Raw genomic sequence first — 17384 nt, 5'->3', positions numbered from 1 at the left:
TCCTTTCTTCCCTCCGAACGGCACTGAGGCCCTGGGAGGCTCCCAGCACACCCCCACCTGGCCCTGGCGCACTGGCTTGTCTGTCAGTCCCGAGTTGTACTTTCACCATTACCCCAATCCTGTGCCTTCGGGTCACTCCAGACATTACTTCTCTTACAAGTTCTCCACAGAGCCAAGCTTTGCTCTGCACAGTCACAGGTCAGCTTCTATAAAAGAGGAGAACCCGAATGGGCTTGGAAAGCTGCCTGGGAGGGAGGGAGAGTCCCAAGCTTTTTTCCCTGTGCAAAATCAGTTGGGGGGGGGAGTTTTCCCCTTTCTGCTGCAACACCAACACATGATACCTCCAAGGGGAACATGATACTCCAATGGGGAAATATCTCTGTGCTGTTTTTGCATGGTGCGGGGGGGGGGGGGATAAGCTTGAGAGGGGAAGGCAGGAGTTCTCCCTCCCCTGGCAGCAGCTTTCCAAGCCCATTTGCATTCTTTTTTATATAGAAGGCAATCCTCAGAGCTGATGTGTGTTTGCATGGAGCACAGGGTGGATCTGTGGAGAACTGGTAAAAGAAGTAACATGTAGAGTGACCCTTAGGTAGCAGTATATGCCAAATTTAATCAAGCCATCCCAGCCATGAGCTGCGGGCAGAGTGATACTCTATGGATTTTGCCTCTTTGGTGCTGAGCATCATCTTCCCATCTGCTCCAGAGCTTCAGACGGGGTCCAAGGTGGACAGTTCAGTCATGCTTAATGCCTACACACATGCTAGTTTGTTATAGTGGTTAAGAGCGGCAGGGCTCTCATCTGGAGAGCTGCGTTTGTTTCCCCACCCCTCTGCTTAAAGCCAGCTGGGTAACCTTGGGTCAGTCACAACTCTCAGATCTCTCTCAGCCCCACCCACTTCACAGGGTGACAGTTTTGATCATAATAACAACATCCTTTGTAAACCACTTATATACTGCCCTTCAGGACGGTTGTCCTGAAGGGTGGTATATAAATTGAGTATTATTATTATTTCCTGCCCTGGCTTGTTGAGGGCTGTCTTTGCTGAAGTAAAAGACAGCCCAGTCCTAAGGCTGATGTAATCAACAATTGCAAGCCCAGGTGTGGTAGCAGAGACCTGAAGGGGGAGTCACCTGTGCCCACTTGGGCCAGCCAGTGAAGGAACACACTAAAGAAGTGCACTTCTACCTGTTTGCCCTCCAGCAAATATGCACCTGGGCTGTGTTAACTTGCCAATAGGGACCTGTAACCTCTCAGAAAATACAGCTGCTTTTCATCCTGTTAAATGACCAAAAGAATTTTTAGCAGCCCTGAGTTGCAGAGAAATGACAGAAGAATTAACTGGATCCACTCTGCCAAACCAGGAGTCACAAGCACCTTGCTCAAGATGAAAGCTTTTCTGCAACTGTCAGAAATCTGTTGAAATTAAGGTGATTTCGGACAGCACATTGCTTCTGATTAAACCAACTTCCCTTCGAAGCACTAGATGGTAGCACAAGCCTATATTTAGCTCCAGGACACAACAAACTACAGAACATCCTTGAGGGCTTCTGCCAATAGCAGGGATGTTAATTATTGTTGGTGATGCCCATTACTCTGCATTTACCCGTAGGTCAGGAACAGCTACAGATCTACCCAGGGACTGTGGTGCCAAGACTATGTGATAGCAGGTACCTCTTTTTTGAGCTGCTACCTGCCTGTTGAGGGATGTGAACGATGACCGGGAATCTTGTTCCAGATTTGCTTGTGAAATTTTTTGATCTGAGCTGCCTAGCAGTTCATGTAGCTCAGATCCCACAAGGATCACTCTATTGCAGAAACCAAATTCTGCCAGCTGAAGCTGTAAAGAAATGCTCTCCACCCAAAAATTCACCTCAGCATTTCAGTTATTGTGACTGCACTCTGCCCATAAACAGGAAACCAGCTGAAAACTAGTAGCTGGCAAAAGGGGCGGGGGTTGAAGAATGGATCCATCAAGCCCCAAGCACAGAGTACACAAGCTCTTGGTTATGCTAATGACTCTGGCCAAAACAGGAGAATGGTTTGCTACCCCACACCCTTCTAGAAAGTCTCACCTAGATCCATAAAACTGGGAAGACCAAGAGTCTCTACACAAGGCATGTGTTTGTCAAGTGTCAGAAGGTGCAATGGTAGCTGGGAAGCGTAGTTTTGAAAGACAGCTGGTGGAGATCGCTCCGGAGAGGATGAATTCTCTCACAGCCCTCTGCTGCCTCTGGCGTGCCAGACTGTCTCCCCTGCCACCCTCACTGCTTAAAACTTTGAATTAACTGAGCCTTGGCAGGGCAAAGTCTCCAGAAGGGGAGGCAGTGGAGGGCTGTGAGAGAATCCGTCCCCTCCGGAGCAATCTCCACCAGCTCTGTCTTTCAAAACCACACTTCCCAGCTAACATTGCGTCTCCCGACACATGAAGAACACGTGTCAGAAGTCTTGTGAAGAGAAACTCTTAAGGTGATAGAATGAGAACTTGTCCTTTGGAACAGGAAGGTCGTCATAAGAGGGGAGGGAGAAAACTCCGGCACTTGTTGAACTTGCGTCATGCTTTTGACTCAGGAGCACAAGCCATGAAAGATTAAGCTTTTATCTAGGGACTCCATCATGTCCATAGGGCAAGCAACAACGGGGAGAAGTCCCAACCTGAAAATTGTGCCCTCCCTGCTCTAATGGAAGCCCTCTAAAAACAGGAAAGGCTGCTTAAGAAAAGGGGGCAACTGGGATTGAAGAAAGGTCAAAAGCCCCCTTCCTATCAAGATCACCTCTTCCCAGAATGGGTTTTCCAGTTTGACCAGAGCTGTTAGAATTACAAGATGCATTTCTGATACTCTGGTTACTTGGTCCTCAATGGCCGAGCAGGTGAGTGCAGCATGGGTGAATGCAAGACGTTTCACCCCCTTGGCAATGTGCTGTCCGAAAGCTCTCGGTTGAAGAAACATGAGTGCTGGTCAGGTTGGAGCTCCTTCAGAATTCTGCTAATGCTCTCCTTTCTCAGAAAAAGTTTATAAATCTTTGTAACATGAGCATCTGTCAACGATCTGCAATATTATCAGTGATTTCTGACACACTCCTGCTTACCTCACACACAATGGCATTTTCTGTGCCTTAAAAAGAAATGAAGAGTTTTCAGTTCAGTCGAAGACAAGCACATCCCTAGAATTCTGCACATTGGGGCATGGCATTTGGATGCTTTTAATGAATGTATACTTCTGAAATTCCCACACTGCATAACAGATACTTCAAACTGTTTTATACACCTCACATAAAGGAAGAGAGATGGCCAGAGCAAACTGATGCCCCTAGTAGGCTTTCTTCTGCCAAAACGTCTTAATTCCTTATGACCTTGTTGAAGATTCTTTTGCTCCTGCTGTCTGCAGTCAGCTTCCCTGATGCCACGGCAACACCTGGAGAACTCCCCACCCAGAGCAGGCTGCTGTGGCATCCCTACCTTCTGTGGGACTTGTGGCAGGAGGAGGGGGTGACACTGCAGCAAGTGACAAGCCCTGTGTGAGCAGCCGTCATGGAAGCACAGAAAACTGGACATTTCCAGATTTTCTGGATGCATGAGTAAAGCCTCCATCCATGGCAGCACTACTGAGAGCTGCTGGCTCTGCAGATGTTAACCAGGGAGATGTTCATTCAGTGAAAACGCAGCCGCCTGATTTATGGTCCTGAAGATGGCATTTCCAGGCGTTGACTGGTTTGCTTTTGCAGGTTGACTGGTTTGCTTTTCTCATCAGCTAGCAATCTGGAATTTAACCCATGGACCATTTCCTTCAGGCTAACTTTGACTCTTGAACACTGATACCTTAAAACATTTGTCAGTCTCTTAGGTGCCAGAGAGCCCCATGGCACAGAGCTTTGCTCACGACCCGAGTTCGATCCTGGCGGAAACTGGGTTCAGGTAGCCGGCTCAAGGTTGCCTCAGCCTTCCATCCTTCTGAGGTCAGTAAAATGAGTACCCGGTTTCCTGGGGGTAAAGTGTAGATGACTGGGGAAGGCAATGGCAAACCACCCCATAACAAAAAGTCTGCCAAGAATACTTCATGATGCGGCGTCCCCCCATGGGTCAGTAACGACTCAGTGCTTACACAGTGCTTACCGTTACCTTCTTAGGTGCCACTGGACTCGACTCAACTCATGGCCTGTTCCACTGCAGACCAACTCACCTGAAGGTGACCCTAGTTGATTAACTAATGGGTGAAATAAAAATCAATGTGTATATTGCTGTAATTTTTACATAGTAACTTCTCCCTTGAGAAACCAAAGAGGCTGGTTGCTGTTAAAAAAGACATCTATCATATTTCCCATTTTTGTCTTTTCCCTATTACAGCCGCTCACCTGGACAAAAATAACCTCCAAAATTAAGTAAGTGCCTTGCCAATTAAAATGTGCCCTATTCTCACTGGACCCCAGCCAAGACAAGTTTTTGTGGCTTTGCAAGTGGAAAGCTGCAACCTGGATTTCTACAACTCCTTGGAAGAGCTGAACCAAATGTAGGAGGGATCTGTGGTGACGGCAGAAATGGAATTGAACAGACTTTGATCAGCTGCAAAGTCTGAGTCTCCGCCTCGGTACTAGGGCTCCCGTCCTCTGAGGATTCGGGGTGCCAGATTAAAACCTCTCCCTTTCGCACGGCTCCAGGCAGGGGCCATGGGTCCAGGAGGTTATGCAGAGCTGCTAGACTTCTTTCCTAATGGCCTCCCCACTGAATTCTAAATTTCAGTCGCAGCCTCTAAATTTTCATTAAGGCCAGTCACACAGAGAGAATGATGGATTAGATTTTAAGTTGGAAAACCTCCAGATAAAATTAAAGCGCTTCTTTCTTTCTCTCTTTACCCCCAGATTTTTTTTAAAGGGAAGGGCGGAAATCTCCCAACCCTTTCCCCTTGTGGTGCCCTGTCCTCTGTGCAAGGTTTCAAGTGATGCTTGTTCTTTTAACTTACTTGCTGGCACGTGGCTCTGGTCTTTCTTTACTGCCTCTTGAAAGATGCCATGGTCTAGGCATTGGCATGCTGGAGGGGAAAAACTCAGCAGGGAGGCAAAATTGACTTGACAGTTCAACTGCAGGGGGCACTTAGCTAAGCCCATGCACAGTTCAAGGCGCATCTCACAGAGCTTCATCTCTGGATCGATAGTTTAGTGCTCAAGTAGAAAAATGCATACCACTCCCTCCCTCTTCCGTAATCAACACAGGCCAAAGAGAGAGAAAGCCATACAGGTGCATGTAGGAGAGCTTGCAGTGCAGGCCCATGTTGAAAGAAATGAGCACACTCTGCCCTTATCGCTGCCTTCTGTGCCCATGAGCCTGTATGGCTTTCTCTCTCTTTTCTCCCCCTTCATTATCCTTCCTCCTCTTCTGCTCCCACTGCCATTCACTCCATCTTCCATCTCCCCAATTTTCTGGCATCTCTTTTTTCTCTCCCAGCTTTGTCCTCCCTCTTTCTGTCTGCCTCCCCCTTGCCTGGCACATTCCTTTGAACGCATTTAAGCTCTCCAGATTGTAGATGGAAGAGGCAATAACTTTCTGAGTACTCCTCCTCGTGACCAGAGTAGAGGTGGTTTTCTCTCAAAACAAGCCTTTTCCTTCTTACCTACCTGCCTACCTCATATCCATGATTGTGGCATTGGGCTAGTCAATTTTTCTAACAGATGCTATTTCTTATTATGCCAAGGGAAAGATTACAGGCGATTCAGAATGGGGCTTAAACGCAAGATGCTTTTCGAGTGTCGCTGTGAATCAAAGAAGGAAGGCCAGCACCACCAACTTAGAGTCTCTCAACACAAGACATCTTACACAGGAATGCTCAAGTGTAGGCAGATGCAAGGCTAGCAGGGAAGCATAGTTTAAAAAGACAGAGCCAAAGGCTCTTCCATTTTATCTCTACAGCGCTCCAAAGATCCCTCCTCAGAGGGTTTGTTAATTTCCTTGTCTCACCTTCCCAAGAGGAAATTAACCTGAGGAGCTCTTCCTGCTCTGTAGAGAGGTGAAATTGACAGCGCCTTTGGGTCTGTCTTTTTAAACTATGCTTCCCAGCTAACATTGCGTTTCCCTACACTTGAGCGTTGTTGCGTAAGATGTCTCAGACAGAGAGAGTCTTAGGAAGAGGCCAGTGACAGTAACATCGGCATGATTTGTTCTCGTGTCAGCTCATTGAAATTAAATTCCAAAGGGATTTATCCAGCAGTGGCTCAGGACAGCCCTTAGCCTGTCTTCCTTGCATCGTGGTGCCTCAGACTGCCGCTCCTCACAGATTTTTTCCTGCGCTTCTGCAGATCTGGGGTGCCTCTGTCAGTGTTTCTTTATCTGACCAGTAGCTGAATCAGGAGGGAATCTGGTCCTTTCTTTGAACAAAACCAACACTTGTGTTTCCCTGGCATTAACTCTTCACATAGGATTGCCCACTGAGCATGTGCATTTCTTCATGGTCATTTCTTTAATTTAAAAATTTATATAACAGGGTTGCATTTAGCTGTAACTGCACAGAAGACGGAACATGAGCCCATTGTTTGTGTCCCCCATTCCAACACTGTAATAATCAGATTTTTAAAAAATTAAATAAATGCTGTTTTAAAAAACAATGAAAGCCCTCTTAGTCCCTTCTTTCACCTTGGCCGTTTCCACACGGCTTCCCGCTGCTCGTAACAACCCGGAAGATCGCGCAAAAAACGCGGAAGATCGCGTTTTCTAGCGCGAGATTTGAGCGATGTCACATGACGTCACGCAAATCTCGCACGAGAAAACACGATCTTCCCTGTTTTTTGCGCGATCTTCCGGGTTGTTACGAGCAGCGGGGAGCTGTGTGGAAATGGCCCCAAAGAGATTTCCGGAAAAGCCTGCAGTTTGAACCCCTGTCTGAAAAAGAGAGCAAGAAAGGAGCCCGTGGAGGTTCTGGGGAGGGCGCTCCATGTCCTGAGCGCAACTAACAAAAGGCATCGCTTCTGCTCACAGCTAACTTGACCTTTTACATGCTTATTAATGCAGAATATTTCAGGGCACGCTTGCCAGACTCTACAGGTGGGAGACTATGCGCCTGCTATTTTTAAGAACTCCCTTTTGGCAGATTGGAACAAAAGGCGTAAACACCTAAAGCTGGAATGACTACTTTCACTGGGTTGTGCACACGCCATGTTTCCAGGATGGCATTGCCAAGAAGCCAGTGGGGAGAGGTAGAGAGGAGGCCTAAAAAAACTAAGAGGCAAGCCCTCTGAAAATTAAGTAACCAACTTTTGGAACGAGGACAGGACCCTCATCAGTTTGGTGCCCCTCCCCCAGGTACGGTGCAGCGCCAAGATGGATAGAAACCTTCCGTGAACTCCAGTCGGCACATCTTGGCTTCTCTGCTCCAAATCCTTCCACCCACATCTTGGCAACAGTTCAGGGATATTTTGAGACAGGTTTCCCACCACATTCCAGAGACAATTCTGAAAGGAAAAATAAAAGGGGGAGGAAGTGTAACCAGGATGGAACTAACTGTGTCCAAAAATAAAACCAGCCAGACGCAGTCTTGCCAGTTCTACCATTTAAGATGGGAAACTACTGGGCTGGAAAGGAAATTTAAACGATTGCAGATACCAGAACGCAACCTGAATAAGTGGTCCACGTTGGTAACTTCCTAAATGGGCTCGCAAGTGAGTCACCAACGCATTGTGCGAGAGCCACAGAGAAAACAGGGCCTCATGCCAAACTGTAGGCAAACAGAAGGGTTTTTAAACATTTATTTTATTTATATTTGATTTATATTCCACCGTCCCCACACTAGCAGGCTCAGGGCAGATTACAGTTTAGATACAGTTTAAAATTACATTTAACAATTCATACGGTTTAAAATTATATGCTCAAGAGAACGTTCTCTGGTTTCCGAAAGGAGATTCAACCAATTGCTTCATGATTCTTAGGGAAGTCCCACACTAGCAAAACGTAGCACAATTATCATCATTTGTACACACAGGACGCTGTCATTAATTGACTGTTCTCCCATTCTTTCTGGGATAGGGGGCCCGTATTCTTCTAGTGCTGACTGGTTGCAAACATTTGGCTTTTGTGCATGCCATGTCACCTTTTTTATACTAGTGCTATTACGCTATTGTGAATTGCTACCATTTGTATTTTTATTATTAGATAATATTCTCATTAGTGTTAATTATGCCATGACACCAGAATAATGCCTAATAATATAAATAGAAATGGCAGCAACATACAATGGTGTAATACAGCAGTACTCAATCAATATCTTGGTCATAGATGCAGAGAAGTTAGCCGTGTTAGTCTGTGGTAGCAAAATCAACAAGAGTCCAGTAGCACCTTTAAGACTAACCAATTTTATTTTAGCATAAGCTTTCGAGAATCAAGTTCTCTTCGTCAGATGCCTGATACAGAGACTGGTCAAACACAGAAGAGCAGAGGGAAGAGGCAATTAGGAGGGGAGGGGGAGGGAGCAATCAAAACATTCCTTTGCTAGTATATGTAAACATCTCCTTTTGGTGTGTGTATCAGTTGGCTTCAAAGGAGTTTGCCCTGTTAGTTTGTAGAAGCCAAACAGCTAGACCATCCAATTCCAATGCAGTATGGGCCTTCGATAACCACAGCTCTCCCTGCCAGATGCATCTGACAAAGAGATCTGTGGTTCCCGAAAGCCCACGCCAGGTACCACTGAGCTCCCCCAGACCCCACCTCTGTAAAGGAAATCTGTTACCTGTGGTAATGTGATAACCATTCATAGTCCCTATTCAGTCCCAGCTTGACAGAGTCAAATTTGCATATGAATTCCAGTTCAGCAGCCTCCCGTTGGATTTTGTTTTTGAAAGGTTTCTGTTGAACTACAGTGACCTTTAAGTCTTTGATGGAATGTCCTGGTAGGTTGAAGTGTTCTCCCACTGGTTTCTGGACGTTTCCATTTCTAATGTCAGATTTGTGTCCATTTATTCTTTTGCGTAGAGGTTGGCTGGTTTGTCCAATGTACAGAGCAGAAGGACATTGTTGGCACATGAGGGCATATATCAGATTGGAGGATGAGCAGCTGTAAGAGCCAGAGACAGTGTAGTTGATGCCATTGGGTCCTGTAATTGTATTCCCTGGGTAGATATAGGGGCAGAGCTGGCATCTGGGTCTGTTGCAGGGCCTGGTACCTGTGCTGGTGACTCTGCTGGCTGATTCATGGTTGTGAGTGAGAAGTCGTTTAAGGTTGTGGGGCTGTCTGTAGGCAAGGAAAGGTCTTCCACCCAGGGCTTCTGAGAGAGAGGTATCATTTTCCAGGATGGGTTGTAGCTCACTGATGATACGTTGGATGGGTTTGAGCTGGGAGCTATAGGTGACAACCAGTGGTGTTCTGTTGTTAGTTCCTTTAGGTTTGTCCTGGAGTAGGCTGTTTCTGGGTACTAGTCTGGCCCTGTTGATTTGTTTCTTCACTTCATTTGGTGGGTACTGTAGTCCCAAAAATGCTTGTTGTAAATCTCTTAAGTGTGAATTTCGGTCGAGAGCATTGGAGCAGATACGGTTGTAACGTAAGGCTTGGCTGTAGACAATAGACCGAGTGGTATGTTTAGGGTGGTAGCTGGAGGCATGTAGATATGAGTATCGGTCTGTTGGTTTCCGGTATAAAGTGGTATTTATTCGTCCATTATGTAGTTGTACAGTGGTGTCCAGGAAGTGTACCTGTTGTGTAGAGTGGTCCAGGCTTAGGTTGATAGTAGGGTGAAAGTTATTGAAGTCCTGATGAAATCTCTCAAGAGCTTCCTTCCCATGGGTCCAAATGATGAAGATGTCATCCAGGAATCTTAAGTATAGTAGTGGTTCCAGTGGATGGGAGCTGAGGAAGCGTTGTTCCAAGTCCGCCATGAATATGTTAGCATATTGTGGTGCCATGCGTGTGCCCATGGCTGTGCCATTAATCTGTAGATATAAGTTGTCACCAAATTCGAAGTAATTGTGAGTGAGTACGAAGTGACAAAGTTCAGTGGCGAGGTGTGGCTCAACAAGTTCTATATTGGCAACACCACAAGACCTATAAAAATACGTATACAAGAACACCTCTCACGGTTACGCTGTAAAATTACAGACGCTCCCTTAGTAGACCATTATCTTCAGAAAAAGCACACAGATTTGTGCTATATGATCATTTTTGTGAGTAAACAAAGGGAGACAGAGTTTATCCGGAGAGAATTAAATCAAAAAGAAACCTGGTGGATTTTTAAACTCAATACTGTCAGCCCAGGAGGGCTCAATATAGATATGGATTTTTCGCCTTATTTATGAGGGTGTTTGGGCTAATGGTACTGGCCCTTTAATAGTACTTTTCCCTTTATATGGAGATTGTAGCGCTGTGTATTTCACATGCCTAAAATGAGGGACGGTTGATGATAGTATCTAAATGAATTGAGACTTGCGTTTATATTTGTATATGTGAGTATAATTGTAAATGTGGTTTTTTTTCCTTTGTACATTGGAATACATAAACGTGATTGACTTTTTGATGATTTTTAGGTTGGAAATCTCTATATAATAACTGCCAGGATGAAGATATGAAATGGGTGGATTTGCTGGCTTGCCATTGTAGTTATTATTGAAATACTTCTACTGCCATCTAAAACTGCTAAACTGATATGTTGAAGACCATATTTACCTATACCGTCAAAATATGAAAATGTGAATTCTGACTAATTTTTGGTTACTTATTAGACAATATTGTCAACTACAGGCACAGGCACTTTATATTTATATAGGAAATTTGTGACATTGTTGGTACTGGTATATGCTTTGCCTTATGTACATGTAACCAATTTATACTATCTTTATTGAGATATTCTCTAGAAGTGATTAATTGATATGCAGGAGACCGTATCTACCTGCTTTGTTAAGAATGTGAATTTTGACTTATTTTTGGTTACCTATTAGACAACTTGGGGTTAACTTTAGGCACAAGCACTTTATACTTATATAGGAAATTGGTTGACATTATTGCTGCTATTGGTATATGCCTTGCCTTGTATATATGTAACCAATCTATATGTATATATTAACTTCTCTGACACTTTAATTTGTTTTGAATATATTTAGTAAACCCTTTAGTGGATTACATTGATGTTAGTCAGTTTATCACAGCATGTTTGGTAGTCTTTTTGCTATTTACCGTGATACTCTCTTGGTCTTTGGGATCACCAACGATAGGCAGGCACTGGGGCAAGCCATTAAAGGTTTGCCCACCAAAGCTGACACCTGGGATCCTTACTCATGTTCCAGGGAAGTGGGTACGGTCCTTGCCTAGCGGAATTTGGGGTTGGCAGGTGGTTTGCACCTTGAAATAGTTGCTGCTAGAGGAATAGAAAAGCTGCAAGCATTTGGCCAGGAACGGAAGCAAATGTGGCTCTTTGGCTTCATGGTGATTATAGAAGTGGCTCCCTGCTAGCTGCAGAGAGAGCACCACACGGGGAATTCTACCAGTTATCAACTCTGATTAGATCTCATCAGCTCAATGTGAGTCCAATGTGGAAGCACCCGTAGCTGGGATCACTACACAGAGCTTCCATGCTTACAGGCTGTATGCCCTCAATTCGGAAGGGAGAGAAAGACAGATTAAGTACAAAGGGGAAAAAACACAACTTGGGGGTAAAATGAAAAGGGAAAAGACTGACAGAAAATAGAAGCAAGGCGGCGGGGTGGGGGGAGAATCTGGCTTACCTCTAAAACCATTTCTCTTTCACTTAATTTCTTTTGTCTTTCCGCAGGGAAAACCTCCATGCAGAGTTTCCAATCCTTTAATGAAGAACAGGCCTTGCTTTACCTTTCAGGGCCCTGATTCGTGGCTATCATCCATAAATAGTGCTTTTAAAACTTTTGTGAAGAGCTCCCGAGGGCCATGGCAGCCAGCTCCAGGAAGCAACAGGACATTCCTCTTCCTCCTCCAGAAGTTGGGGGTGCGGCTGGGAAACAGCAGATGCTTTAAACACGGTGAGATTTATGATGCCCTGAGCATGAGGGAGCCATAAAACGACAATTTGTTCAATTTCAGAAGCAGACCTCTGGCCCATCGCAAGGCCTTTCACCACAGTTTATAAATCCAAGCTTTAAAGGCCTGGTGATCCCTCACGAAAAAATGGATACTCCAAAGCCCATTTTTCAAACCTTGATAAGATGGAGACATTTGCCACAGAGATGAAAAATGGGGGTCTTGTGCTCCAGGGGTGGGCAGACTGGTTCTGTTGCTGCACCTATGCAAAGCGAGCCCCAGTTGGTTCATTTTGATACAGTTGGATGTTGTTGATCTGAAAGGTGCATTTCCCCTCCTGGGGTGGGGTGGGGGGAAGAAGCACCTCTGAAAATTCCCTCCCCTTGAATATTTCTTCCATTGGGAGTGCTGTCTCCTCGTGACTATCACTGAGTTTTCTCCCCAATTCCTTTGGAAGGGGATGCACCAAATGTATGGTGTCTCTGTTGAAGCAGGGCGCTTCAAGGGCATCTCCAAAACGAATGGTCCTTCCACGCCCATCTTCTCATGAGAAATACAGCTTGCCAGAGAGGCTGAGGCTCCTGGGCCATAGGGAAAACCCTCAGGAACCTTCAGGCAGGAAATCTCTGGAGCCTCCTCCTTCCTCCAGCTTTGTGAACACAGACTTGAAAAATCACAGTAAGTCAAGAGAGAAAGACAGAGTGTTGCCTAGTGACTAGAGTGTTGGACTGCAGTTAGGGAAACCCAGGTTCAAATCTTCACTCAGCCATGAAGCTGATGCTCTCACCCTAACCTACCTCACAAGGTTGTCATGAAGACCAAATGGAGGAGAGGAGATTTAAAAATCTGTTACCGAGGTGGGAGCTCATGATGGAGCCCAAAGTATTTCCAGAGGTGGAATCAGGGTGTGTTTTGGAGCAGGTCCAGGAGAAGTCCCAAGCAAGGCAGGTGTGTAAATCCAGAGGCAGAGCTCAACTATTTCTAGTACGTCTAAAAGTCCGGCCCAGCACAGAATCTAACTGAAAGCCCTTTTTTTCTCTGGCAACTAGCCCCAAAATGGGAAAGGGGACCAGGCAGCCTGCTTCCCTCTCCCATCAGTTGGCAACATCAACCACAAATGATTTTTATTATGCCTTTTAAAATAATTTCTCCCTTACTTATGACCAACCAATGCACAAACAACATTGAAAAACGTAATTTCCTTCCTTCCTTTGGGACAGGGAGCCCATATTCTAGACATGAGACTGGTGGAAAAATTAAGATTCTCGGGTTTGTTTCTCTCAATGGAGAACTCAAATCAAAACGGGGGATATCTGAAATCAAGCTACTAAGTTTGCCTTAGAACGGAAGAGAATCACTGCTTCCATTTTATCCTGGATCTATTGAAACTCCCAAGGTTTTAGAACTTTTAATTGTACAACTTGCAGCCCTAGTAGTCAGTTGCTTTTGGATGAGGCTACCTCTGAGACAATGCCTGACCTATCTCCCATCCTCAGTAAGGAACCACCAAAACGTTTCCAGGGAAAATTATGGTTCCGACCCCCCTTCAGGTCAATACTTGCACCCCTCTCCTTCTTGGGTCTAAAGCATGAGAGATAAAGGATTAGAGAAGAGAGAGATTTATGGGCTTGCCCCAGGACAGAGCCTCAGTTCAGACTTCATTGGTGGAACGCTAGAGGTGCCATAACAGGCAGTAAAGAAAAGGCCACGGATAAAAGTCTACCTCTCAGAGCGGACTAAATCCCCCTTCAGATTAGAAATGGTTTCACTAGCCTTCAGTGAAAGGATGCTGACACTTTTTTTTAATTATTAAAGTGTTACTTAAAAAGAACTGGGAAAACGCTTACAGCCAGCCTGTAAATCTTTAAAGATAGCAGGGCGGGGGTGGGGATACTGTGAGTGAGTGTCACTGAGGTGTCAGAAGCTGAGGAAAGCTCAAAGGAGCATCAGGTTTGACCTTTATCTTCCATGTCTTGTGGCCATCAACAGCGGGAGCTCTGGTTTCAAGGAGCAGCTCTTTGAAGACAGCCCAGCAGGGGATAATTTGAATCCAGAGTGACAGACAGGCAACAAGGCCTCTCTGGGCTTAAGTCTGGAATAAAGTAGAGTGTTTTGAGTTCTGACTAGCAGAATTTGCCTTCTGATCATAAAGTGCAAGCTTTTGTGAGCTAGCAAATGACCGAGTTAACTTTGAGGTTGGGAGGAACAAATGTCCGCTAGTTTGTTTTTGATATGTGTTTGTAGTTCTGGCAGTAGTTATTTTTTTTCATGAATAGTATACAAATTATCCACACTCCTAAAGGAGGCACACAATCTAGACAGCAGACCTATACATAAAGTGCTAAGTGCATATAGTGTACTTGATGGAAATGCCTATGAACCATACTTATACATATTTCAATAAACCATTTTATACAGTAATGAAGTTCATAGGAGCAAAAGTATAGGTCCGGTGGAGCAGCGTGGAGAAACCATCTAACGGGCTGACCGGTGCACATGGAAGGTCCCGTTTCCATGCTTTGTCAAAGACGGTTAGACCGACGTCAATTGTATCATTCCGAAAACCTTATTTAAGGAACCATATACAACATTAAGATACATATATACATTCAGGGCTTTTTTTCAGGGGGAACGCGGGGGAACAGAGTTCCGGAACCTCTTGAAAATGGTCACATGGCTGGTGGCCCCACCCCCTGATCTCCAGACAGAGGGGAGTTGAGATGGCCCTCTGCGCCGCTAAGCGGCGCAGAGGGCCATCTCAACTCCCCTCTGTCTGGAGATCAGGGGGCGGGGCCACCAGCCATGTGACCATTTTCTCTGAGGGCAACCCACTGAGTTCCACCACCTCTTTTCCCAGAAAAAAAGCCCTGTATACATTTATTATCAACAATGTGAGTAACACAATCCACTTACATGATATTCAAGGATTCAATCACCCGGACGCCAGGAAAAGCTCCTAGGAAGGCTGCGTGTCGCTCCAACCTCAGATGTTAATTTATACTAATCGATAGCAGCTGGTGGATAACTCAACTACCTTAAAGTAACAATGACTGGAATAAGACTCCACTAGAGGAAGCACATGAAGTCAATGTTTAGATTCAGACCCTTAGGGGCCAAGGTGTTGAGCTTGTATATCCAAAAAGACTCCTTCCTATGCAAGTCCATATCAATCGCTTCTGGATATTTCTCTTTTGATATATACAAGATGGTATATTGCAGGTCCAATTCGCTATGCCCAGCCTCCAAAAAGTGGTTGACCAGGGGAGCCTCGATCACTTTATTCTTAATGCGTGACAGATGCTCTAATATTCTGAGTTTAACAGCCCGATTTGTTTTACCTACGTACAGGAGCGGGCATTGGCACTTAATCAGGTAAATGACATTTGGGGTGTTGCAAATAGTAAAGGCATGCAAAGTCTTTAAATGTAAAGATGCTACATCCTGTAGACCTATGACAAGCGGGCAAGTTCTGCAGTTGCCACAAGCATGTTGACCATCTGGTAACTGTCTAGGAGTTCCTGTTTTAACGCTGCTAAATTCTGACTTAATAAGCCACTCCTTGATATTTTTAGTCTGTCAGTATGTAATTACAGGGGGATCACTACAGCCTGGGATGTCCTCAACCACGTTACAATACTTAAGAATAATGTTCTTGATAGCAGGGGCTTGTGGTGTGTAATCAAAGACACACATCATCCTCAGTCATCTTGTCTTCACACATACAAAATGGACTTACACTGTGTAATCCACCCTGATTTTCAGTGAGAAAGGCAGACTACAAATAATGTAAAGAAATAAAAATAAATCCAGTACCATTTTCAACTTGGAAAGCTGGGGAACGATAAGTCAGAAGAATATACTTTAGGAGAAATTTTTGCAAGCAAATTTGAGCCAAGAGAAATTACTTGCACATTCCTATCCACTAGCCCCCAACTCGTCTTAGTTCTCATGCTTACACCTCCTTGGTTATGGGTCCATCCATTAAGGATCAGTTAGCCGGAAAGAGAGGCAGTTCCTCATTTACAAGGCAAAATGTCCTGTACCCAGGACGGCGAGCTGTGCAGAACTGTGGTGCCTCTCCTCTCTGACTCAAGTGAGGATTAAACAAGGCTATATTTTGCTAGAAAGGGAGAAGACAGAACTTGTGGACTCACGAATGATTAATGGGTTGCCTCTCTGATGCTTTCAAAGGATTTCCAAGAGAGAATTTCAAGACTGGGAAAAGAACCACGAAGCCCAACAGAGCAAGACTCGGCCACGTTAGCAGCAGAAGGAAGGCCCAGAACCATAGAATTGGAAGGGACCTCCAGGGTCATCTAGTCCAACCCCCAGAGTTAAAGAAAAGGGAGTAACAGTGATCAGTTCAAGACTCGAGAGCTCTAAGGATCACAAAAGATCATTTCAAACAATGAAATAGCAGGGGGGGGGGAATCCTTCCTCTATACAGGGTCAATTTGAGGTATTTTGTCAAACTGAGGAAGGTACACTGTTTCTTCCTCTTGCACTACCTGCAAGCTGAGCCCCAGATGTACAACTGCAGCAGATCAGTCCACACCCATCCAGCAGCCCTGGGGGTCCAGGAGAATACTACCCATTGCCTACTGTACTGCCACTGCCTGGGAGTTAGTTTGGTTATGGTGGTGCATCACTACCATCACAGTGCAAAGGGGCAAAATGAGTGGAGCCGCACCATTCTGTATTGCTCGATGATCTGTGGCTACTGGCAATTATATAACCAACTTTGGATACTGGCTTTTGTCCCACCCAGTAACCCAACTATATGCAACAAGATGAGGGATCCAAAAGGGCCCTGGGTAAAGTCACTGTCCACCTAACTGGGCGGAAACATTTCCACATGCACATCGTCCAGGCACTTCAAAAGGCATGGATGAAAATAACACGCCAGGTCCATGGCTGGGACAGCAATGTGCAAAGGTCTCCCTGTGCTCTACGACGAGTGGTCTCTTGTTTTGGGATTTGGAAGATCCTGGGCTTGGATTATTATTCTGCCTCCATCTCCCCAGCATTGTAGAAGCAAGTGGGTCCCCCATAGTGCCGCTGCAGAACTTAAACTGGCAGGACAAAAGGCCGGTGCAGTGCAGTCCCCGAGGAAACCTGGGAGCAAAGGAAGGGGGGAGGAGACCAGGCGCATTATATCAGCTCTGCAAGAAAACAGAAGACAAATTATCTGGAGGAAGCTTTTCTTCTTTGACGGGCTTGTTCTCAGGAGGGAGATATTCATCGGGAAGGTCAAGAGTTGAAGAGAAAACAGATACGAGTTCCCATCTGAATCACACACCTGTTCTCTCTGTTCTCTGGATGTAACTGCAACTTTTTTTTTTTTAGGTGAAGTAGTTTACTGGATTTTGGTGTGGGGGGAGGAGAAAGCTTTATTTATCGTGGATTCCTCCAGTGTATCACTTTTCAGC

This window comes from Eublepharis macularius, chromosome 12 (genome assembly GCF_028583425.1).
Source record: "Eublepharis macularius isolate TG4126 chromosome 12, MPM_Emac_v1.0, whole genome shotgun sequence".
Taxonomy (NCBI): Eukaryota; Metazoa; Chordata; class Lepidosauria; order Squamata; family Eublepharidae; genus Eublepharis; species Eublepharis macularius.
Note: the sequence above shows the minus strand (reverse complement) of the source record.